Source organism: Zootoca vivipara, chromosome 8, assembly GCF_965207765.1.
Source record: "Zootoca vivipara chromosome 8, rZooViv2.hap1.1, whole genome shotgun sequence".
Lineage (NCBI taxonomy): Eukaryota > Metazoa > Chordata > Lepidosauria > Squamata > Lacertidae > Zootoca > Zootoca vivipara.
The window spans coordinates 57,858,295-57,883,671 of NC_142591.1; the positions used below are offsets into that span (position 1 = coordinate 57,858,295).

At 42.8% G+C, this 25,377-nt stretch overlaps 1 long non-coding RNA gene across 1 annotated transcript in view; it reads right to left on the reverse strand.

The window, feature by feature from the left end:
* Positions 1-23,239: 23,239 nt before the first annotated feature.
* The window catches only part of LOC118090079 (uncharacterized), a 39,032-nt gene continuing 36,894 nt past the window's right edge, over positions 23,240-25,377 (reverse strand). The window contains exon 4 of the long non-coding RNA XR_015951519.1: positions 23,240-23,545. This is a non-coding gene — a long non-coding RNA (uncharacterized LOC118090079). The remainder of the gene's footprint in view (positions 23,546-25,377) is intronic.

Genomic DNA, 25,377 nt, shown 5'->3' on the forward strand with positions numbered 1-25,377 from the left:
TCTTTTCCAGGGAGTCTTCTCTTCTCATGAGGTGGCCCAAAGTATTGGAGCCTCAGCTTCAGGATCTGTCCTTCCAGTGAGCACTCGGGGCTGATTTCCTTCAAAATGGATAGGTTTGGTCTTCTTACACACATACGTTAATGCTATTTGCTTTTTTGAAAAATCCTGCATATTAAATGCAAGGACACATTTAACACCCCACCCTATTTGGCCTGAATACAGATAATGTAACCCCTAATAACTTTTATAATCATCTCTCACCCTACCAATAAATTATAAGCATAATAAGTTGGGACCCATCTAATGAGAAACTAGACAGTACAAAGTTCTACATTTAGTCCTTGTAATAGTTGTTTCATGTTTTTTCCACTCTTTCTCTCTTATTATTAATGTATTACAATGCACATGCAAATAGATATTGATCAAATATTCATCAGATAAGCACAATATAGTAAATGGGCTGCAGTGACACAGTGTAGCAGTGAGTGAAACATTTTTTTTTCAGGCTAGGTTTTGGCTATCTGTAGGGTCATGAAGTCATTTCTTAAAAGGAAGAAAAGATCTGTTTATCCCAAAAGAGCATTCAAACTTATCTCTTGAAAATATTTTAATGATCCTCAGAGCTAAGGAAATGTTGTTGAAAAAAACACTACTTGATCAAGTCCAAGCATTTGGTGTTGATCCTTTGTGTTCAAGGATAAATGGGAACCTAGCAGACTGCCGTGATTCTCTTCGAAGACTGAGCCTTTCTTTTATCACACAAATATGATTACCTAGTGACTCCAGTCTTGTTTGTACACTGTAAACATCAACTCTGCAAAGAATATGGATTCTGCATTTCTTTATTTCTCCTATTCTCACCCTTCCACCCAAGATGCTCAGAAGGACATGCTTGATGTTTACCATATTTTATGTGCATCACCACTTTATAAGGTAGCTTGGCTAAGAGGCCATGACAGGCCCAGGCTCCTCCCATAAACTTTCCTGGCTTAGCAGGAATTTGAACCAAGGGTCCATGATCAAGTCTGTTTCTCTATTCACCACATCATATTAGGCACAGAGTATAAATTAAAAGACGCCTGCTTCTTGGGAGAAAAGCAATGACAAACCTAGACAGCATCTTAAAAAGCAGAGACATCACCTTGCCAACAAAGGTCTGTATAGTTAAAGCTATGGTTTTCCCAGTAGTGATGTATGGAAGTGAGAGCTGGACCATAAAGAAGGCGGATCACCGAAGAATTGATGCTTTTGAATTATGGTGCTGGAGGAGACTCTTGAGAGTCCCATGGACTGCAAGAAGATCAAACCTATCCATTCTTAAGGAAATCAGCCCTGAGTGCTCACTGGAAGGACAGATCGTGAAGCTGAGGCCCTCATGAGAAGAGAAGACTCCCTGGAAAAGACCCTGATGTTGGGAAAGATTGAGGGCACTAGGAGAAGGGGACGACAGAGGACAAGATGGTTGGACAGTGTTCTCGAAGCTACGAACATGAGTTTGACCAAACCGCAGGAGGCAGTGGAAGACAGGAGTGTCTGGCGTGCTCTGGTCCATGGGATCACAAAGAGTTGGACACGACTAAACGACTAAACAACAACAACATAAGCCAGTTCCAGGCAGCTTCCACATAATATCTTTGCCCATGTATTAGGTAGAGGAGTAAATTGTATGAACAAATGCCCCATAGATATGCAACTTCTGTGACTGAGACAGTGCCTTTTGGTACAGCCACCATATTTCACATTGCAATGTATCTGTAGAGCAGTAGTTCGTACAATTCTTCTCCATTAGTTCCCTAACCCCAGGTAAATTGGGAAGACATCTGTATCTACTGGTCCTAATTCATATAAGTTACATAAGAACAAAAGAAAAGCTCTGCTGGATCAGGCCAATGGACCATCTAGTTCAGCATCCTGCTCTCACAGCGGCCAACCAGATGCCCATAGAAAGCCTGAAAACAGGACCTGAGCATAACAGAGTGGCTTAACAAGCAATACCTCTTCCAAGGAAACTCTGGCAATTGTAGCTCTATGAGGTGAATAGGAGTCTCCTCTCTGCACCCTTAACAAACTACTGTTGCCAGGATTCTTTGGGAAATCCATGATGATTTAAAGTGACAGGCTACTGCTTTAAATGTATACGGCAGGTGGGGCCCCAATTAAGGTAAAAAATGTTGTTTTCCCTCCCCCGTGAACCTCTTCAAATATTTTCACCCCCCACCCACCCCAGTATTAGCAAAGTTCTCTCCCACAACTTGCTCCTTGCGTTTCACAACAACCCTACGGCTATATAAAACAACCATTATGTAATGTGCTGTTTTCACTGGAAATAGCTTGTTGTCTTTCATTTGAAAAATGTGTTGAAGCTCCACTGCGCAAATGAAGATTCATGTTTTGTGGTGTCATTATGAAGTGTTTTTAATAAAAAGCATGCAAATCCACTCTTAACATGTGGTACACTAGAACAAATTTTAAGCAGTCTTGTCACTGTGGTGAAATTACAATTAAGAAAAGGTCTACAACAGTAGTCAAAGCCCTTCCAGAATGGGGGGGAGTCGCATGCTTGAACAAGCTGGGGGCAGAATGGGTGCCATTTAATTTTGAGCTAACCTAGAGGACCTGGTTACAACTTCTGACGAGCCTTCATCTGCACACCAGATACATTAGCTCAGCTTGACTTTCGTTGAATTACTATCAGTCACTGAAAATGAGAACTCCATCTATAGCCCTAATTATTTCAATATGAGGTATCGAATCCCAAATGTGTTCAGCACCAGCCTGGATAAAAAAAGCCTTGGCACTTTTTGAAAATGCAAAAATAAAGATATGTATTTTAAAGCCCTGGCACTTGTGCAGGATCCCAGGTCAGCTGCTGGGGATGTCACAAGGTTCATTAGCCTCAGTCTCATGGTTGCAAGCATTACTACCAACTTTTAATTTGATCCAATACGTATGTAAGAGGACTTCTATTTGCTTCTGAATGCATGAACGACATTTGGATTTGTGATGTTAGTTCCAGTGTGTTCTATCCATGTTACCGGTTATTGCCTGTGGTTTGCTAAAAGCATTTACTACCCAAAGCAGCAAGTAGCCATTCATGGAAGAAGGCTTCTGCGTATGAATTTCCCTGTGAATCAAGACTTGCATATGCAATAGGATGCTGCAGGCAATAAAAAGCCCAACAGACAACACCTGTGTGTGCAATGAAGTGAGCTGGATTAGGTCCAAACCTGTGAAGCCTGTATCCCCTAACAGATTATTATCAAAGTCAGTTCTGGCCACCTTCACACATACCCACAACCACTTCCCTATAGTGCCATGCCATATAGCTGTGCATATGAGTGACTACTAGATGCTGCATAGATGGAGCTGACTCTGGATCTTTCCCACCAGAGGCCCTCCTAGCAAGACAGTAACTGAGTGGGAAAGATCTGGAACAGCAAATCTCAGAAACCCCCTTCACATATTAGCCACAAATGGGTGGTGGTTAGGCATCGCTGCAGCTCCCCTGGTTATCCACAAACAATTTTCAAGGCTAGACTCTCTGCTGCTAGAAGGAAAATGTCTGCTACAAAATCTTCTTTCTCCAGGTGTCTTCAGAGGACAGGGAGGACTCTGTCCTATGGTTTGGGAGCCATTGCTATAAGGGATAATTTGTTTTCCTGGAGCATTTTTTGACCCAATCTGCCTCCTGATAACTTGATTTTGCTGTCATCAGATTAATCTCAAAGGATGATAAAAGGATTATTTCTTCATTAGTGTTTCCTGCATGCAGGTAATATGCAATTAGGAGAAGTAGAGGAAGTTTCCATGAGTTGAACAGCTTTGTTAAAACAAAACTCCTTGCAGAGTACAACTTCAAGGGCCACAAGTTTCAGTACACATGCCTGCTTCTTAAACTTTCCACGACACAACTATTCCACTTGTTTGGGCTTGGTTTACTCTTTCCTGCCTGCTTTGTTTTAACCTTTTATGCAGCTGGGTATCATGAGCTGCAAAGTGATGCAGTGTACCAGTTGGGGATGTGAACACCAGCCATTTGTGGCCGCCTCCACCAGCTGCTGCTGCTCGTTCTCTGCCATTGTTAGGGCCTTCCTCAGGCTGTAATGCCCCCCAGTATTTGGTCCTAAGGTCTATCCCACTGGCATCTCAGATGAACTGCTGAGCTGTGATAGTTAGATGGCTGGATGCTCCTTCCCACCTCCTACCCCCAAGAGAGCAGGTCTTTTTGTTGTCTAAGGGGCAGAGAAGGGGGAGCCAATCCCCATGAACCCTCTCTGTCCTTATTTGTTTCCCAAGCAATGGCTGAACATGCACAAGAAGAATGCATCAATGGAGATGGAAGCTTCAGCATGATACATTTTGATTGGCATGTGGGCTTGCTTGCACCCTTCCTTTTATGTTTACACACATTTTTTTTCCCCAAACCTTGAAATCACTGGTGCTCAGCCAGCAGCCTTTATTTCCAAGTTTTTCCACCACACCTTTGAGCACCTGACCATCAGTTCAAACAGCTGATAAGAGAAGCAGGTCCATACAAGAGATGGAATCTGAAGGAATCTCAAAAAACAGGCTTAACCCTTCTTGGCTGTTTAGCGGCGCTGTGTGTGCCTGAACAACCAAATGTGATTGAAGTGTACAGCATAGATTAGGCCTTGCATTTCCAGGAACCGATGTGGGGAAAAAACAGAACTTCTAAGACAGATTCTGTGCTCATGTGTAAACACATTTTACTGCTTCTTCTGACTTCCTTTGAGTTTCATGTGTGTCAAAAGCTTTTAAATGATACCTTATTTAGCCGTTTATATGCCTTGATACTAAACATATGATGATTATTCTGCTTTTTTCTTTTTTAAAAAAAGAAAAAAAAGAAAAGTATAACTAGTGTTTTAATAGCTATCACGCCAGACAGCCAAATAAAGTAGCCAACTGATCTATGGCACAAGAGTAAGGGTGACTGGATTTCTAAGGAGGAGTGGAATTTGTTGTGGGAAAGACCAGTAAGAAAATAAAAGATGAGTTAGAAGTTCCCTAGGGGTGGAGGAAATCCCTGGAACATGTGTCATAAGTTTAGAACGTGTGTCATAGTGTGGCAAGGGGCGTCAGCCTTACTAAACATTTCTGTGAACTTTCTTAATGCCTTTGAATTCTTAAAGTGGCATTCTGCCAGTGTATTTCATCACAGTGTAATACGACTTCCAATCAAAATATAGTTGCTTCATTCTTTTCCCCTAATATGCCAAAAACACACTCTTTCCCTCCCTCCCTCCCTCCCTCACACACACACACATGCAATGGAAGGAGGAAGGGAGGGAGAGAAGGGGAAGGAGACAGAACTAGTGCTCAAAGGTTATAATTTATTATTACATGTAAATTGCTCACCATGTTTCGATAACAATCTTCCTCGGGGCACTGCAGATGAATAACATATATAATAAATGTTAAGAATGAATGTAAAATGTAAAACAAATCAATACATGCCTGTGTTCAAATTACTACTTTTGAGCACCTGTTTCAGGTGTGGCGTCTCTCTAGGTTGGGTGTTTTTTTTTTTCCCTTCCCCCAGGGTTGCCCTTCCATTTTTGCCTTTTGAATATACCATCAGTTTCCCTCTGTGGGTGTAAAAATAGGGCCTTTCTGAAATCTCCATCTGGCTGTTTACTGGGCTGGTGCTGCTGGGAATGGCTCTCTCTGCAACTACAAAGTCGTGGTCAAATAGAATAAGAGCCCCACAAGGCCAAAGAAAAATCCCAAACAGCCACTCATTGGTGTCTTCTGCTTGGGATTTTGGTGACTGCCTAATAAAATAATATCTCTCCATGACAAAGAGGTTGTCTTCTGTTATGTGGCTGGCTGTGTGGCGGCGGCGTATTAATCCATATGCAATTCTTGTATAAATGAGCATTCACTGTGAGTCAACTTAGGCCAGTTCTAACTTCAGAAGTATCCGGAGGTGCACAAATAATTTGGAATCTGAATGCCTTCCAAAAGCATAAGAATTGGCAACATATTGCTCTTGTCATGGAAAGATGATACTGGAATTCCAGAGCCTGTGAGTCTACTGACTGATGAGATCTGCTTATTAACACTTTACACATTTTTCTATGAGTATATACAGATGTGTAAGTGAGTGACTTTCTCATCTTCATGCCACCTTTGGACATTAAATGGGCTAGTCTGCCCTTAATTTTAGATTACAGCTCTCAGCCAGGAAAGAGAAAGTTAGGGGGTTTTGTTTTTTGCTCTTTTGGTTTTTCAGGATTGCTAAATATGAACAGCAGCGCTGCAGATGTGCATGAAGGGAACATAAAACCATTAAGAACATAACAAGCATTTTCAAATTGCAGAACTCTGTTGCTCCTCACTTGTATAGCCACAGAAAATTGGAAACTGCTTTTTCTGGGCCATCTTCCTAAATATCGCCTACTCTGCCAGTAGATCTCCAAAGTCTCAGGCAGAAGGTCTTCCCCATCATCTGCTATCTGATAATATTTTTTTATTTTTTAAAAAAACCTGGAGATTTTAGGTCTTGTATGTGGCTGGTACCTTATTATATGCCCTTGAGAGGTGATCACTCCCAGTTATGTATCCAATAGATGTACATGCAGCGACAATATTGTGTGGGGTTTTGTTCCCGGCCTCTGTGTGCATTGGCGGAGCTTGTATAAGCACTCGCTGCCCTGTTATGGTCCACCCCCTTATACCCCACCCTGTTACACCCCTGTTACTCCTTTTTCCGGGTCCCAAAGGACGATTGCATGTCAATTGGACACATCTAAAATGGTTGCCGCCTATATATAACTCGCAATTACATGGATACAACATCTAAAACGGGTCAGAAACCTTTTTCAGCCGTGGGCCATGTGGTGGGCCGGATTATATTGGGGGGGGGATTCCTATGCCCTACAAATAACCCAGAAATGCATTTTAAATAAAAGCACACATTCTACTCATGTAAAAACACCAGACAGGCCCCACAAATAACCCTGAGATGTATTTTAAATAAAAGGACACATTCTGCGCATGTAAAAACACACTGATTCCCGGACCATCCGTGGGCCGGATTGAGAAGGTGATTGGACTGCATCAGGCCCACGGGCCTTAGGTTGCCTACCCCTGATCTAAAAGCTTGGACATCCCCATACCTGCCTGCCTTGTCCATGTAACAAATGTTTCCATTTGAGTGTCGGGGAAATGTGATATACCTGCCAGAGAAGGGCTTATTTGACGGAAGGTGTCTGGAAGATCTCCAACAACAAAGAAAGTGTATAGGAAGAGGTTTGTCTCAGTATCTCATAAGACTGGAAACTGGAGTCATCCAGTAAAGCTGAAGGGTGGGAGGTTCAGCAAGAGGAAGTACTTCTTCAAACAGCACATAACTAGAATATGGAATTCACTAGGTGTCATGATGGCTGCCAATGTGGACAGCTTTAAAACGGAATAAGACAAATTCACTGCAAATAAGGTTGCCCCCCGAGGCCCCCAAGCCCTTCCCCAAGTAAATAACTTCACACTGACACGTAATTTTGGTTTAAGTTAATGAGCAAAATTTAGGCCACAGCTTTATTGATTACAGCAAAGTGAGTGGTAGTGGCTTAGGCATTGGCAACAGACTATAACTGACTCCTGCCTCTCTGGCTGGTAGTCCGAAAGGGTAAACACCAAACGAGGGAGAAACATTGATGAAGATCAACCAAAGCTTACCCCAGGGTTCCTGTGGTCCTGGCATGGCCCTAGCCCCTCAAGCGGACTTCGGACGAGATCCAGGACCCCCAGATTCCTTTACCGGAATACCCTTATTCATGGAGGGGCAGGTGGTGGCTGCACCTCCCCTCCTACACACTTCATTAAGCCAATGCCTAACCACCAAATCTTACAAAGTTGTGAGGATTGCTAAGGGGGGGTAGGCCAGTGGTGTCCAAACTTTTTTCAAAGAGGGCCAGATTTGATGAAGTGACCTGGTGTGATTGTGGGGCCATACAGACAAGGCCTGGGCCACACCCAGCACCTTCAACCTGGTGGGGGTTGTCTCAGGGGCCCATGTGCAACCAGGACCCTCATTAAAGAGGATCCCATCTATCATTAGCCACTAGTCATGATGGCTCTATATTACCTCCTGTACCAGAGGCAGAGTACTTCTGAATTTCATTTGCTGGTGAACGTGAGCAGGAGAGTGCTGTTCTGCTCATATCCTACTTGTGGGCTTGCCAGATGAATCTAGTTGGAGACCGTGAGAGCAGCAGGTGGTATTCAACCAAGCTTGACTCACTTGACCTGAGCCACTTATTGGAATTAGTGGACCTAACTCTGTCATGTTCATTCATTTCAATACGTCTACTCTGAGTAAAACTTAATTGACTACCACCCAAAATGTTGGACTGATGTGTGGCAGGGTTCTTATGGATTTTTTTTAGAAATAATGTCTTGTGTATTGTGCTAGAAACCAGTTGTCTGCACAGTCCTTAAGCCAGTCCGGAAGACATATAACTGGGGTGATAACTTGAACCTTGTCCTGACGGTGAAGCTGACCACTCCAACCCCTGAGCCCTGTGGGCTCTGTCCTATGACAGCATATGCCACTACTGCTTATCTGAATGGTTCTACAGCCACAATGAACAGTCTGCATCACTGTCTGCTGTTTAAGAGACTCCACAGCCTCCCACCATGACAGCGCCCAAGAAATCCCACCTCAGGTGTGGCGTGGGCGGTCTATGAAACTTGGTTTTGTGTGTGCTGCTCCACTTGGCCAGCAGTGCGTCAGCTTGACACAAGAGCCCATTTGTGAGCTTTGGAAGGCTGGAGATTCTCTGGGCAAAGGTCACAAAAATAAGATTTGGCATAATGAATAGATTAAATGGAGAAAAGAGGAATGGAGCTAAAAGTAAATGATCCTCAATGGTGGTATTTAAGGCTAAAGGCTGCTCCCAACATTACCTTTTAAAGACATAAGAGTTCTCTCATGAGTCATTCCCATGTGGGTATAATTAATACAAGTAAGTTGCACAGAGGCAGTCTCTTCAATATGCACGTCCCTTCCCTTTAGGTGCATTAATTATTTCCACATGCTGTTTTCAGATACATGAGTGACATAACAGGGAGGAGTGCCATGTTATTAAATAGTAACATGAGAAAGAGCCCATGTGCTCCTATTTTGGCCTGAGTGCTTACGTGAGAGATTGATATTCGGGATGACTGGAAATAGACTGTCTTATATTTAGCTGTTTTGCTATGAAACATCCTGAGTGTTATGAGCAGCACAGAGAAGTCGTAAAGATGGAAGCAACATAGCTAGGAGTGCACAATGCTTTGTGCTTTGCCGAATATCTAACCACAACAAAGCCCTGTGTCAGCTGAAAGGCTATGAATTACACTTTGTTACTGTGGCCAGTGCACGCTGTCTTTAACGCTACATTCCAAATCATCATTTCCCCCTTCTTAGCAGAGAAGCAAGCAAGCAAAATCCCCACAAACAGCTTTGTTGTTTTCTTGTGGATAAAGGACCACATATAAAAAGCCCAAAGCCCTTTTTTTTAACCTGGAAGGAGGCCACCACATCTGACACAAAAACAACTACAACAACAACAACAACTTATTTGTACCCCACCCATCTGATTGGGCTGCCCCAGCCACTCTGGGCAGCTTCTGACATATATAAAAACATAATAAAAATATTACACATTTTAAAACTTCCCTATACAGGGCTGCCTTCAGATGTCTTCTAAAGGTTATATAGTTACTCATCTCCTTGCCATTTGATGGGTGCTCCACAGGCCAAAACGGAGCTACAAAACAATCCCATGTGGGTTGTGCATTTTATTACTTTGATGCTTGGGCTGCTTCTCAAATAAACTAAGCCTTCATATCAGCTGGTGATTGGTTGTTTGCAAAGGGACCGAATGACTGCTTGCTTGCTTGCCTTCATTTATAGCCAACCTTCTTCTCCAAGGAGCTCCTCATTCAATCCCCACAAGAATCCTGTGAGCTAGGTTAGGTTGAGAGGCCATGACTAGCCCAGGGTCACCCAGTGAGCTTCATGGCTGAATGGGGATTTGAACCTTGGCCTCCCAAGACCTAGTCTAACTCTTGTACCACTATACCACGCCGACAACTCTAGTATGGAGTTGCAGAACCACAGAGAACTCTCGGTGAGCAACTTGCTCCAACAAAGGTTGAAAACAAAGTGAACCTTTTCAAGCCTCTGGCCCCACACCATCTCTTCCAGGGTCTTCATGGAGAACTTAGTTTTTGATAGAGCCAGCCCTCTAGCCTGAAGCTGGGCACTACTCCTAGATTCCATTGCCTCACTTAACCGGTGAGGGCATTTGATTCCTTAGGTGAAGGCTCCTATGAATCTCCTGTGTCTTTCTCTATAGATCCTGATGCTACAAGGTGATTCCATGAGTTCCTGTCTGTTAGCATCAGGTTCGGTAGTCTCCCAGTCTCCAATAGTGCATGGAGGTTGGGGTTGTGCACCTGCTGTTAAATTATCCTAATTTTGTGCTGGAAATACAATTAATATCAGTAAGCTTAATCCCCAAGCCCTTCTTTAAGATTCAAGCCTACTTAGAATCAAGCCCACTTAGTATTGCCATTTCAGTAAGACCAGTTTTGATGGTAAAGATAAAGCTTGTTCAGGTGGCTGGATTCCAGAATCCATTGCCAGAAATCCAAATAAGCAAGCATGATAAAAGATAGAAATGTCAGCTTCTGGGATCAGCTCAGGAGTGCCTCAAAGTGCACCACATTCCACTTACAGATAAAATACCTGCCTGGTGCTCATATACCCTAACCCAATGAAAACTTGTTTCCTTGTATGTTTTCACAGAAGGGTTTGCCCCTAACCCCAGTTTATTTTATATTCCTAAAATACAAATAGTACGTAGGAATCTCAGATGCCTACTTAAATAGCCTCCAGTAAGTAGGAAACATTTGAATTAACCAATAAAGATGGTTCAGCTAAACACTTAAGGGTTTCCTGTTGGGAAGGAGGGGAATGCCTTGAAGAAAACAAAGATTACAACTGATTTCCTATGATGGTTTTCAATCAGTCTATCAAAATTGTTAGGACTCAGAGTATGGGGAACCCCTTGGCATAAGCAGACACTGATGCTACTGGGCAGAAGACCATGGAAGAGTTACTTACCAGCAGCACATTCGCATTACCTTTCCCCTGGTTATTTTTTTGGGGGGGGAACTAGCTTTTCATCAAAATTATTGGGCTTCGTAGGCTGGCCCTGAGCTGAAATAGACCCCACCGCAAGCAGCTTTTACTATTCACTGCCTATTTTTGCTATCAGGCATGCAAATGCAAGGCCCCCAGTTTCCACTCCTTTAAAAGTGAACATCCTATCCTGTTTAGCACAGCCACCAAAGCTTCTCAGCATTGCCCGAACCACAAGGCCACACTGTTCCCCTGGAAGACTTATCAAAAAGAACATTTGCCTCTGGAGAACCAACTCCAGCTTTGGGGGGGGGGGGAGCTGTGGGTCCATCTCCTTGTAGCCACTGTCACCTTTGCCCTTCCCCTTGCCATCTTTTTCTGAGTCTATTTGCCAAGGCAGAGGCTGCTGTTCCTTCTCTTCGCTCCTTCCTACTTTTTTTGCTCAGAAAGGTCAGGTCAGGTGAACAATCTGTGACAGCAAGAAGGAAATGTGGCTCGTGCTTTGTGTGCAAAAGGTCTCAGGTGCCTCTAACACTCCTGCCTCTGGAGAGCTGCTGCTATAAAAATGTTGATATAATGATGCTAAATGGTTTCACTTGGTATGACGCAACTTCCGGGGTTTCTATATTCCGGAAGAGCAGAGAGCTCCAGGAGCTGTTGGTGGTGCCCGACATTGTCATTGCCTTACAATGCCAATGCTTGGCACCAGTCTCATGCCTTGGCATCACCCAAATCAAAATGGCTAGGGCTGTCTGATGTGCCATCTTTTCATTGAGCGATGACAGTTCCCCCTATAGCAATACCTATACCACGCTATATCAGTCATGCCTAAACAATTTCAAACTGGTGTTGCTCCACGTGTATCTCCCACCTCTTGCCATTATGTCAAAATAGGCCAATGCATCAAGACTGAGGAAGACTCCAGGTAGACCTATTGAGTTTTGGCTATAGCAGTTCTGCAAGCTGGCCAAATTGCCAAGCCAGGATTGACATTATCCAGCAAGGCCAAAGAAGGGAGATGCTAACATAACAGCCATAGCCCATGGAGCCAGTCAATAAGCAGGAAGGCACAAGAGATAGGGAGAATGGAACTGATACCAGACAGCAGGAGCTTTGGGAAGATGCAAACCCTGAATATCTGCAGTACTAACCCACCAGAGAAACCCAAGGTAGGAGAGGAAACAAGGGACAAGAATTGAGAACTCATGAGAAGCAGCAGTGCAGGGAAAACAACACACTGAAAAGGAGACACTTGGAAAAGGCAGGAACGCCAACAGAAGAGGGATGAGGCTACACAACAGAACAGAATAGAGTAGACAACATCTAACTGAGCAGTCTGTCTAGGCATGTAATCCTAATTGAGATTGCTGTAGGCTGATCTGGTTGAATGATGCTGGGTCCATAAAGCTGGCAGTCAGTGCCAAGGGGATGAGAGGAGGGCATTTAAATATTTCATGTAAGATGACAAAAATATCTCTGTTTGGCACTGTTTGTACTGATTTTTGATGACTAGATTCTAAGGCATCACAGGTTAGAATTTCATCTGAAGAATGGAGAGACACTGGAGAGGAGGAGAGTCCTGCTTTAAAGAGAATCTTCTCCTAGCTTTTTTTGATTCTTTTTCTCCTAGCAAATTGGTCACTCCCTCAAGAAACATCTGTGACAGGCTCAATAATGTGGTTCCGGAGTTATCTTTTCAGATGACAGTGTAAACATACACATTTGCTATTCCAGGATGAATGAAAACGTTTACGGATCAACCTTCATAGATAATCAGACCCCTTTTTTCTGAACATGATGGGGAAAACACATTAATGTGGGCCACAGAAATGTAAAAATTTCCTGATGCATGTGAACAAAGCATCATCTCTAAATTTCAATTTGGATGTGTATTGTTGAAATGGATGACATACGACAGAAAGGCTTTCATTTGCTGGGTGACTGAATGTATTTCTTTAGACTAAGAGCAGCAGCCTCTGAAGCAATGCAAGCTTTGCCATATGCAGAAATTAGGGGAAGTGACAGCCATCCTTCCACTACAAGTTCAAAAGCATCACAAGGCCAAAGGTCAAGTAAAAGAAACAGGAGGGCACCAAAACCTGAATCAATGCTGACCCAAGACATTCTGCTACCTGAATTGGAGCCTCACTGCCACCCCACCCTAGGCCTGCATGAAGGTCAATGCTTTGAGAAGTCTTGTTGCACCATTCAAGACCAGTTCCTGCCTTCCTCTTCTCCCACCACACCGCAGTTCCACTTGAAGCAAACTGCATCCACTCTAATGCACAGCAGGAGCAACCCTGGGCCAAATCATAGAATCATAGCATTGTAGAGTTGGATGGTACTCCAAGGGTCATCTAGTCCTACCCCCTGCAATGCAGGAATCTCAACTAAAGCATCCATGACAAAAGACCATCCAACGTCTGCTTAGAAACCTCCAGTGAATAGTCCACAACTTCCCGAGGGAGTCTGTTCTACTGCTAAACATCTCTTACTGACAGAGAGTTATTCCTTGTGAACTGGCAGGACAACGGGGAGGAGGAGGAAGAAGATCACAGCAAGGGGTATAGCCAGGACTGGGACAAACCAGGACAAGCAGAGAATGGGGAAGGAAGTACTCACAGCATGATGGAGGCCAGGAGATGAGGGTCAATGCACAGGAACCAGAGCAGCAGAGCCCATCACCAGAGCCAGAAAAGCTCTGTCTCCATGAACACAGCAGGCTCTGAAATGTAGGGAGCAGCAGGAGTGGCGCTCTAGGAGGCTGAGGCAGGCGAAGGCCTACAGCTCAGCTTACCAGCTGGCCAGGGAGAGTTCACTAGCTCTGGGAGGAGCTGTGTGATTCCTCAGCTGAAGTGGGCTTAGAACAGGTGAGGGTCACCTGCCTCATCAAGCCCAGATGCTGCAATCAGCATTTGAAGTATAAAAGGGAGGTAGAGCTGAGGTGTCTGCTCAACTGCCCGTGTTGATGAACCTTGGCTTGGATGCTCCAGGGCCTCTATGGGACTGTTCTTTGACTCTGGACTGTATCCTGACTGCTGGACTTTAGAGGTGGCCTATTTGGATTGACCCTGGACAGTGTTTCCTGATCTTTGGAGCTTGGGCATGTGGATCGACCCCTGGACTTTGGACTTGACATACTGACTTGCTGCCAGGTAAGCCAGGGCTTCAGGGCATACCTGATATTTGGTCAGCATCTCCCAGTGCTTCCCAGTGTCTTCAGAAACAAAGGATGTATACAGATTCTGCATCCAGTGCACTCCAACCACTGGTGTGGAAAGCAGAGTGTGCATGGTGTTAGCCCTAATCCATATCTATTCTATCACTTCTTATGAAACGCTGGATCTTTATGCATTCCCCCTTCCCCTGCAAAACCAGCTTCAATCCAATTTGAGAAAAAGCACAACCTAGCTGTGTTTAAACTTTTTTGTTTTTAACTTGTTTTTACTTGTTATGCTTGTGCTGTATGGCTTTGTCTCTTTATTATTGCAAACCACTTTGATATATTTTTATTATGTAGCAGTATATAAATATACTTATAAACAAAATTTTTGTTCCTGCTATGCCCTATTCCCTATTCATTGATTCTTATTTTTAAAATCTATATAACTGAGAATAGCCATATCAATACTGTTATATGCCATATCAGAGCAGCGAGAGGCTATAGCACCTGCCCAGAGTTCTAGTTCCCTTGAAATGAAGTTCAGCAGAGACTGTGGCATCTTTAGGATACATGGTGGTGTCTTTAGGATGTATGGTTTTATTTACACATATATACATCCTAAACATAGGCTGGAGGGGTTCACAGCATTAACACCCCAAAATATCTTGCTTCTCCATTAGTCACAGCTATGGATCTCTGCCTCCAACTTCCAGCCTGCTTCCAGCTCTGCTCTCACACATTCAACTCTGACTATTGTTCTTCTACATAATGGCTAGGTGGAGTGGGGAGAAGGCACACCCATTTGTCCTATATCACAGAACAACTTCTATGGTTATGTTAATTGTGGTGCTGAACTAGCTAGCCAAAGCCATTATCTAAGCAAAGGAACTGCTTTGGCAAGCTTCCTCTCATACATTGTACCCCCACAAATACAGGATCCCAAGAATGGGAAGGGATTTGGAGCATCATCCAGACTAACCCCCCACCCCAAAAAACCCATCATAACAATACTGACAATCCACTCCCCAAGCATTGTTGGGGACAAAAATCCCTCAAATCACACACCTGCCCAGGTATAGACCTGGTTTTCCCCCAAGTCAAACAGCATCCTCAAGTGGAATTCCTCCCACAATACACCCCCTCCCTTCCTGTGAAATCTAAGCCACACCCACAAACCAAATGACATCATCAACCAAGCAACTGAAACCACCAAGTCGGCCATTATCAGACACCTAGGCCCTGCTAAGCTGCTAGGCCTCCACTAGGCCCAGGGGGGGGGGGTGTAGATAACCCACAGCAATGCACTTGGGGGCATATTTGAGGGTATGTTATATTACTTTGTGTAGATAAATACAATTGACCTGTTTACAGGCAATACCATAAAATGGGCTGAGGCAAAAAAAAAAAACAGACCAAGAGCTGATCTCCCTCTCATGGGCAACCTTCCGGGAGCTGTATGCCAGAGATGGGTGTGGAATGGACAGAAGCAGGAGTGGGCAGAGCAATGCAGGCCACACAGAATCAAAGGTTTCTGGACACATGCGCCCTTTACATCTCTCTGTCCTCCAGACGGGCAAGGAAGAGGTACTATCACAGTTCAAGGGCACATTTCATCAGCCACTCAAGGAGGCAGGGTACAGGGCTTGTGGGGATGTTTTGTGTGGCCTGTGGAGAATCCTGAGGCCTGGTAGATAGAGGCCTGGAGGGCCACATTTAGCCCCTGTGTATGATGTTCCCACCACTGCCACACTGAATGAATAGTGAACAGGCCTAGGAGGTAGAGCTGATTTCTGGAAGTAGTTGATTTCCTTGAAATCAGCAGTGCCTTAGAAGGCCAGTGGGTCTTCACAGAACCTTGAATTGTGGGCTTTCTTTCCAGGGATTGAACTTCCTTTATGTGGATGCCACTCGGCTCTCTGCCTCTGCATTACTCCTTGGAAAGCAGTTTACTATATCTGAGAGCTTCTCAGAATGAGCCACAATTACTTGGAATAAAAATAACATTCCACAAATGCTAAAAGAAAAGAGGACCATACTACTGTCGGAATAGTGGAAGATACCTTTGAGGAAATTGTGCCAGTTTCTCAGACTTGGCACAGACCTATAGCTATGTTTAAATCCTCCTGGGCAGATATGGCTTTAGGTCAAGTATATGGGTTTGTTTTGTTTTGTTTTGTTCTTAAAGTACATTTGGGGTGGAACCAGGCTGGATTTTCCTTGATCCAAGACTGTAGCTTCATGCCAATGTAAAGCTTGGGCAATCAGTTTTGTGATATTCTGAGGTCCATAAATACAAACTACAAAGAATGAGAATTGGCATAAAACAAACTTGATATTTAATCAAATGAGAGAGTGACTCAGCAGCTAATGCAGCCATTCCGAGGCTTTCTACAATCTATTAAGCCCAGTGGGTTTAGGGCATGTCATCAAATTACTGTCTCCTCACTTCTGTTGTCCAGCATCCCACATGAGGGAATGTCTCCAACTTGCAAACCCTATCTCTGCATGTCTGATCCCTTCATCCAGGGATATTCCATATAGCCCATCCAATTGTCCATGTCGTATTTTCCTTGGTGTTCATTATTATCAAAATACTGAGAGTACACAACTCAATAGATGAAAGTTGCTCATTCTGTTGCTTTTAGTATTAGGTACATGGTTTATCTGCTTCCTGTTAACATAAAAGACAAAGTTCTGAAAGGGTGAGAAGATTCCTTTTCATTCTTTAAACTAAAGTCCCTTGTGAAAGTTGCAAAATAAAATTTGGTGTTCTAAGGGAGTAATTTAAGATTAATATTAAGCCACCGGTGGGGGAAAATACTACAAAGCATTGCTGAGGTTGCTGTGGTAACTTCTCAGTTTTTCCTTAGTAGTCATCTAAATAGTCATGTAAAGCTTTCATTAGTGGCCAGCTCAAATTAGACCTTCCCCAAGGCAAACTGAACTCACAGATGGACTTCTATTAAAGCTTTTTAAAATTGAATTAGTGATTGTAGTTGTCAGTTGTTTTAAACAGCACAAGGATTTTTTGTTTTTGTTCTCCCCCCTCCCAAACATTTTCCACCTTTTAACTTTGCTGTTCCTGTAGTGCTTCTTTAGGGCATCATTAGTGAACATTTGGGGCAGATGCTGCAAAGTTATAATCAAAGTCATTTTGCTTTTGTTTTTATGCATACATTTAATGTTCCTTTCAAATATTTTCAAGACCATTCTGACCACAGAGAATGGTGCAATAAAATGGCAAATGCAGTTCAGTGTAAGCAAGGGCAATGTGCTGTAGATTGAAGCTATATATATATATATATATATATATATATATATATATATATATCTTAACTTCATGTAATGTATGCAGTTATGTGGTCTGAACTCATGGTGACTAGCCAGCAAATGGAAACTTGGTGGGTAGCTCAGGGAAAATGACAACTAGTGCGCAGCAGCTGTGAAAAAAGGTGAATTCCATGTTAGGGATCATTAAGAAAAGGACTGCTTTCAGTTCCTGTCACTGCACCTAAAAAATGATATTGTAGAACTGGAAAAAGCTGCAGAAGTGGGAAACAAACAAAAAAATGATTTTGAAGCTGAAACAGCACCCCTATGAGGAAAGGTTACATTTGGAGCTTTTGGGCTTGCAAAAAAAGAGAGAAAAGAGTAATGGAGGACATAGGAAAAAGTGTAAAAAAAATACCAGTATGCATGTGTGAAGGAAGTGGATAGGGATAGGTTTTTCTTCCCCTCACATGGTGCTTGGTGGAAGATTCTGGACCAGCAAATAGGCATACTTTACATTTTCTCCCATGAGATATAGTCATGGCCACTAGTCTGGATGACAAATTCATGGAGGATAAGGCTACTGGTGGCTACTACTAGCCATGGTGGCTGTATACTACCTATGGGAGTGGGTGGTGCTGTGGTCTAAACCACTGAGCCTCTTGGGCTTGCTGATTGGAAGGTTGGCAATTCAATGTGATGGGGTGAGCTCCCATTGCTCTTTCCCAGCTTCTGCCAACCTACCAGTTCAAAAGCATGGCAGTGCAAGTAGATAAACAGGTACCACTGTGGCAGGAAGGTAAATGGTATTCCTGTGCACTCTGGTTTCAATCACGGTGTTCTGTTGTGCCAGAAGCGGTTTAGTCATGCTGGCCACATGAACCAGAAATCTGTCTGTGGACAAACGTCGGCTCCCTCAGCCTGAAGCGAGATGAGTGCTGCAACCCCATAGTCACCTTTGACTGGACTTAACCATCCAGGGATCCTTTACCTTTTCCTTATACTACGTACAACAGTGGTTTTCAACCAATGTGCCGTGGCACCTTGGGGTGCCTTGAATGATGATCAAAGGTGTCACAGGCAACACTGGCCTCTGTCTCTTTCTTTCTTTCTTTCTTTCTTTCTTTCTTTCCTTCCCTCCCTCGTCTGATGCGCTCTCGTGTCTCTGCCTCCCAAAGGCTTGCACAGCTGTTTGTTGAAGCAGCCCTGGCTACAAGCTCCCCAGGCAAATGGTGCCTCTGAGGCTGACCAGGGGTTGCTTCCGAGGCCCCTGTGGGGCAGTGTGAGGAGGCACCTCTTTGGGGGGCAGCTCAGAGAGCAGGGCTGGTGGCGGCAGCTGCCTGGAGGACTCCCAAGGAGAGGAGAGGAGGCTGAGGGACGATATTTGAGAAAGGGTGAGAGGCTGCCAGCTCTGCAGGCAAAAGGTGATGTAACTGGGCTCTTGAGCCCCACAGGGGTGCAACAGAAAGAATGTAGTTGGTTCAAGGGAGCCGTGGACTCAAAAAGGTTGAAAACCGCTAGCCTGCAGTATTGGAGGTCCCATGCCTCTGAATTCCAGATGCTGGATAGCCCAAGTGGGGAGCATGTTGCGGCTCTAATGTTCTGCTTGCAGGCTTCGCATAGGCAACTGACTAGCCACTGTGAGAACAGGCTGCTGGGCTAGATGGGCCTTTGATTTGACCCAGTAGGGCTCTATTTATATTTAGAGATCTTCTTAAAAGTAGGCAGAGTCAAAATTGGGCGGAATAGCAGATGCGTCTCTTGTCTTCGTACAATAGGCTATGTTCCAGTCAAGCAAAAGTCAGAGGTTTCTGCTCTCGCACACCATGAAGACATCTCTCTGGTATCCATCCATCCAATCAACCAAGCAAGAGGCATTATCACAGTTCAAGAATCTACTCCAGCCAAGCAAAATGACTCATGGAAGGAGTGTTGCCTACCAAGGAGGGACAGTGCCTGAGAGAGTGCTGAGAGCAAGGCAATGAGTCCTGGAGGTTCCAAGCCCTGTTATGACCTCCTGACTGTCAACAAGTCAACCACATTCAGCAACAAAATTATCTTGGGGCTACAGAAACTCTCCTGAGAGGAAGGCTATGATTTGACTTCTTAGTTTGGAGGAGAGAAAGTAAAAGGCGGTCATGGCATGCAGAATTCGGATTGGGAGGAGGTTTGTTTCCCCCCCCCCATAATATTTCATCCACTGGATCCTGCCCAGCACCTTTGCTATTTTTTTTTATCTTTTTGTTTGTTCATTGCATTTCTGCACCTCCCAATAACTGACATTCTCTAGGCAGTTTACAATAAAATCTGAAAGCAAAACAAAAAATCAAATACACATAAAATCTAAATCAGGGTAAAATAGCACATTAACAACACAAACAGAATAAAACAGCACAAAACTGAATAACAACCTCTGGTTGAAGTTTAATAAAAAGGGAGCATAATCACTGAATTTTTAAAACTTATATGCGGTCTTATAATTAACTTGCAATTATAATAAATATAAGGCCAGAACAGGAATGAAAGCTTTGTTTACCTCATGTCTTTACATTGCATGTGAATGGCATAAATATTGCTCACAGCGTTGTTGTTTTTTTAAAAAAATAACTGCACCAGATTTCACTGGCATGCTATAATATTATATTCAAGCCTTTTTAGAGATCCCATTTAGCAGAATGGTTTATTAATACTCTGTTAATAGTCAATCTTTTTTTCTTTTTTTTCTTTTTACAAAAGTCTGATTAAAAAGTAGGCCCAATTCACTGTTACAAAAAATATTTTATTGATTGAATTCCTTGTGGCTGTTTAAGTTTAAAATTATAGCTAAGGGGTAAATTGCAGATACTACATCTCGTTTTAGTATTAAGATGGAAATGTTACTCAGATTTGTAATACTAATTAAACTATCCTCATGACCCTTGACTTCTAATACAAAAGTTGCTTCTGTGCTGGAAACAGATCATTTTCTTCAAAGTAACCTTTGAATTATGCTAAAAAATACACAGGTGACAGGCCAATGAGGCATCATTGCCACAGAATAATACTTTTCATTTCTCTTTTATATCAAAAATTAAATACAGATCTTTGAGGTTCAGGTCTCAAGGAGGTTTAGTCACATGACTCCTATTAATTTTAATAGGGTTTGCATTGGTATATCTGCACTGGAATTCATGGGGAATTAATGTCACTAGTTTTCACTCTCCCCATCTTTGCTCTCTGAACATCATTGCTTAGTTTCATGTAGCTTAAAAGGCCCTGAAGGGGAAAGAGGGCAGGGACAAATAATTAAACTAAAAACAATCAGATTTTCATAAGCCTTTGCTCATAAGAAAGGTGATAATATGTAGACAAGCCTCGTATGTTAGATTAAAAAGATAAACCTGACAAATTATTTCAACCCTGTAAACCTTTCCTCCTTGAGTGGCACATCTTGTCAGGTGAAGGATCCCCATCTGTAAACAAATACCTAAACTGGAATGAAAGTGGACCTATAAGGAGAAAATGGGAATGGTATGGAATGCTGGAAGTTCCTACCAGCAAGGGATCTACTTGATCTTGGTAGGCAGGGATTTTTGTGTTTTCATTTTAACCTTTTAACCTACGTTTTATTATGTTGTTTGTTGTACTTTTTGTTTAATTATATTGGACAGGGTTCCTCTCAGCAGCCCCATCAATGAAAGACCTGCTTTTGCAGCAAGGCTTACCCTCCTTTTCCTTCCCACACATTCTGAATTTGTCCCCAGCCGGATGGTTGGGGGATCTCTCCATCTGGCAAGCTGAGAGGAATGATTAGAAGAATGCAGCGTTGCATTTTTCATCCATTGTATTTATACATTGTGTGAATTGTTTTCACACTTTTGTACACCAGCTTGAAATATTCTGATGAAGAGTAGTTAAGAAGTGCTTTAAATAAACAAATAAATGCTTGAGTGTGGCCTGCTATTTTGAATTTGCTATAACCCAATACACACTTTTCCAGCAGTAAAATGAATATAAGGAATATAAGAGAACCACTTAATCAGTTCATTTATTCTATGCTCAGGGTAGCTCTTGGTCCAATTAAATAGAAATGTTAGCATTTCCTGCAGAGTTACTCATCTTGAAGCAGTACGTAAGAAAGGCTTACTTAGATTTTTGTGTTTTAAGTCCAAAGCAAAACACTGTTCCAAGCAATGTTGCAACATCAGAAAGGAAGCATGAAAATAAGAGCTGGGGGTATGATATCGGAACCACAAATGTTCCTGTTGACAGTAGTGCTGTACCAAATCTGTTTGAGGTTCGGCTTTCAAAGTGAGAGCTACCATTGGGAGGAAGAAGACAAAAACAAAAGAGAGCAATGCACTTTCCGCTTAATCCCTGAGCATAGTTATTCTTTCCTTGATTGGATGCTGCATTGGTGCCTTAAACAAAACAAAACTATGATCCCAAACAACAAGGGATCACGTACTGACCATGATAACAGAGGATCACATTATCAACCAGTTTTTGCTGTGTAATGACATCAGTTAGGGTGGACGGAACCTCCCACAGCCTTCATTCTAAAGGGAAGTGGGAAAGGGAACATTACTCAGGCTACTGGACTGTTGTGTCCAATTCTATTGTATTGACTGTCAGGCCAGCACTGTGGATCAACTACCTTGGTCTAGCTCTAGCCTTCTTTGCTCCTCATAGGGCAGAATGTGAATGGACATGCACATTGGTTTGTGCATTGCCATCCATATTCTGTCCCAATTAGTCAACCAAATCTGACAATGTCATATCCACATCATTTAAAGCACCTTGAAAGCACAAGACTTCCACTGAAGAAACCTGGGAACTGAAGTTTGTTAAGGGTGTCATCAGTTCCTGCACCTCTCAGGTGGGTACCATTGCTATTATAAGAGAACAAGGGAAGTGTACATGGTGAGTTCTGGCACCTCTTTTTCTAAAAAAAGGGGGGGGGACTAGCACTGGGTGTCGATAGCTCTGCTCAGTATTCTGGGCATTCCCACTGCTGGTTTGGGAACCAGATAACGCACAACATTAACCAGAGTTCACATCTATCCTGTATCCATCCTGTCATTTATTATGAAATACTATGCTTTGAGACATTCCCTCCCAAACTAGCTTTGATCCAAATTGAGAAAAAAGAATGACTGAGCTGTGTGTCCTAGTTTCTTTTTCCTTAGGCAATCATACATGCAACACATGTGTATTCTATATTTCCCCCTCTCTTAGTTTTTCATATTGGTCGAAAGAAATATCTGGCCTTGAACTAGCTCGATGGCAGAGGAAAACGAGTTAGCTACTACTAGTGCACAGCTAATGAGTTCAATTTTCCGAGAATCTGTTTTTATAGCCTGGAAGTTTGGTTTTATTACTGCCTCTTTTTGCTACTTCAGAATAATTTGTTGGAACAGATTCACTTCTTGTGGCCTCCTTCCATGCTCACATGCTCCTGAAGACCTCGTTCTCCTTTTGATGGATTCAAAATACTACTTGATTGTGGTTTGATATCCATCTTCCTTTATTTAGCATCTTGTGTTATTTTTAATGCAACAGCTTGCAGTAATGCTACTTAGTCTGAAAGTCTACTGAAAGAACCGGTCACACACACACACACACACACACACACACACTAGCAGAAGCATGAGGAACCAAGTACTCTGTTGCGCTTGAAAATGCAGGTTTTTTTATTCCAGTAAAAAAGATCGATCCTGTCACAGTATCCACATGCAAAAGATGCCCACCAACACAGCACAGAGAAGAATCCTCATCTGGGGAAAAGACAAAGAATTGAACATGATTTGATAGCAACAATATCTGCATTGCTTACAGTTTAATAAGAAGCAGGGATTCCAGCATTTCAACGATGTTCCTGTTCCAGATATTAGATGATGGTCAGCTCGTGATCATAGTGTTTGTCTAATGAATATAGCAATCATCTGTAAAATGGTCCTCCCACAGTGTAGACTCTAGACAGGATAAAACATATGGATAGCTGAAGTGCCATTGGTACACTGATGGTACCTAACTCTATTTCTCATTTTTACAGGTATTATTTAAGGCAGTGAATGTGCTGAATCAATGGCCCAGTTCATACATAAGTGTGGTGAGTGCTGTTTTACCCAGGTCCTGTATGTGGGCTTCCCATAGGCTTCTGGTTGGCCAACATGAGAATAGGATGCTGAGCTTTTGGTCTGATCCAGCAGGACTATTCTTATTAATCTCAGTTTGATCATCATTGTTTATTGGTGTGGTACCTGAACGTTCGGTCCCCCTTTTCCCTTCCTCCACAGTTTCCCATTTCATCCAAACCATGAAACAGCAGCTCTAACTTCTGACTACAAACCAGGATTGCAAACCATAGTTCAATCCTTGTTTGTTTCCAGAGTGGTCTAACAATCAGTCCCTCTTCTCTAGGAACTCTGGGTATCATAGCTCTGTGAGAGGAATAGGGGTGCTCTAACAACTCATTGCACCCCTTAAACAAATGACAGCTCCCAGATAATTTAGGAGAAGCCATGACACTTAAAATGCTGTTTGAGTAAGAGCTGTTCGACAGTGGAATCTGCTGCCAAGGAGTGTGGTGGAGTCTCCTTCTTTGGAGGTCTTTAAGCGGAGGCTTGGCAGCCATCTGTCAGGAATGCTTTGATGGTGTTTCCTGCTTGGCAGGGGGTTGGACTGGATGGCCCTTGTGGTCTCTTCCAACTCTATGATTCTATGCTAGCATAGTGCTTAAAATGCGTAATGTGAATGTGGCCTATATGTAGTTCAGGGTCCATAAGAGTGTTGTGTATTCTAGAACAGTTTTAACATTTATATTCAGACAGGCCCTAACTCTGGAAGTTAAAGTGTAGCATTGAGCCTATGGCTTTCATAAAGCTAAAGAAAGCAGTCTACGCAGATAGACATTAATGGTAGATCTGAATTATCTGAAATAGTTCTGTAATTCTAAGCTCACTAGAGTAGCAGAGTAGAAAAGCCTCATACATGCCAAGCCCGAAATGTTACATACAGCTGCAGTTTGATAGCCATTTCTTCAGTTACATGCAAGACCATATGCTCTTACGCCATGCATATAGGATAACTATGGAAAATGCGTTGGCATTATTCATTCACATAAAATTGTCTGTACGAATTAATATCCCAGCTGGACTAATGCAAAACAGAAAGAAACTCTTATGCTGCCTTGCAAACTATACACATGTTGAACTCATGAGATAAAAAATTGGATGCAGCCTGAACAGCAGTGGGAGCAGCTGACGAGGGGGGTGGGGGTGGGGAATCACCATTTGAGAGCCACTAAGAGTACATCAAAGAGGGAGATGGAGCAGGAACTAAGGTTACTTACATATTATATGTGTGTGTGTGCATATGTTTTAAAAATGTAATCATTACTTTTAGGATAAAGAAATGGTACCGATTGGCTTCTTTCCTTTATTCATTGGGAGATTGTACTATATATTTATTCAAGATCTATCCAAACCTATCACAGGTTTGAGGTCTTTGACTTGCTTTGTATATTGTCAAATTACTGAGTGGAGTTCCAATGGAAATACTCAACTGGAACTTCTTCTTCTTGCCTAATGGTAGTAAATTCAAAGATACATTGCAATCAGATATATCCAAAGATTTATAATGCGCAGAATCTCAGATAGTATATGATGGAGGATATACACAGTTCTATGGAGCCCAGATTTCGTAGTCCTCATGTTTTGTGAAGAAAAGTTGGATAGCTAATGTGAAAAGGTTAGCTATCCAGAAACTAGAAATAGTACTTTTAACCTTCTAGCAGCTACAGCCT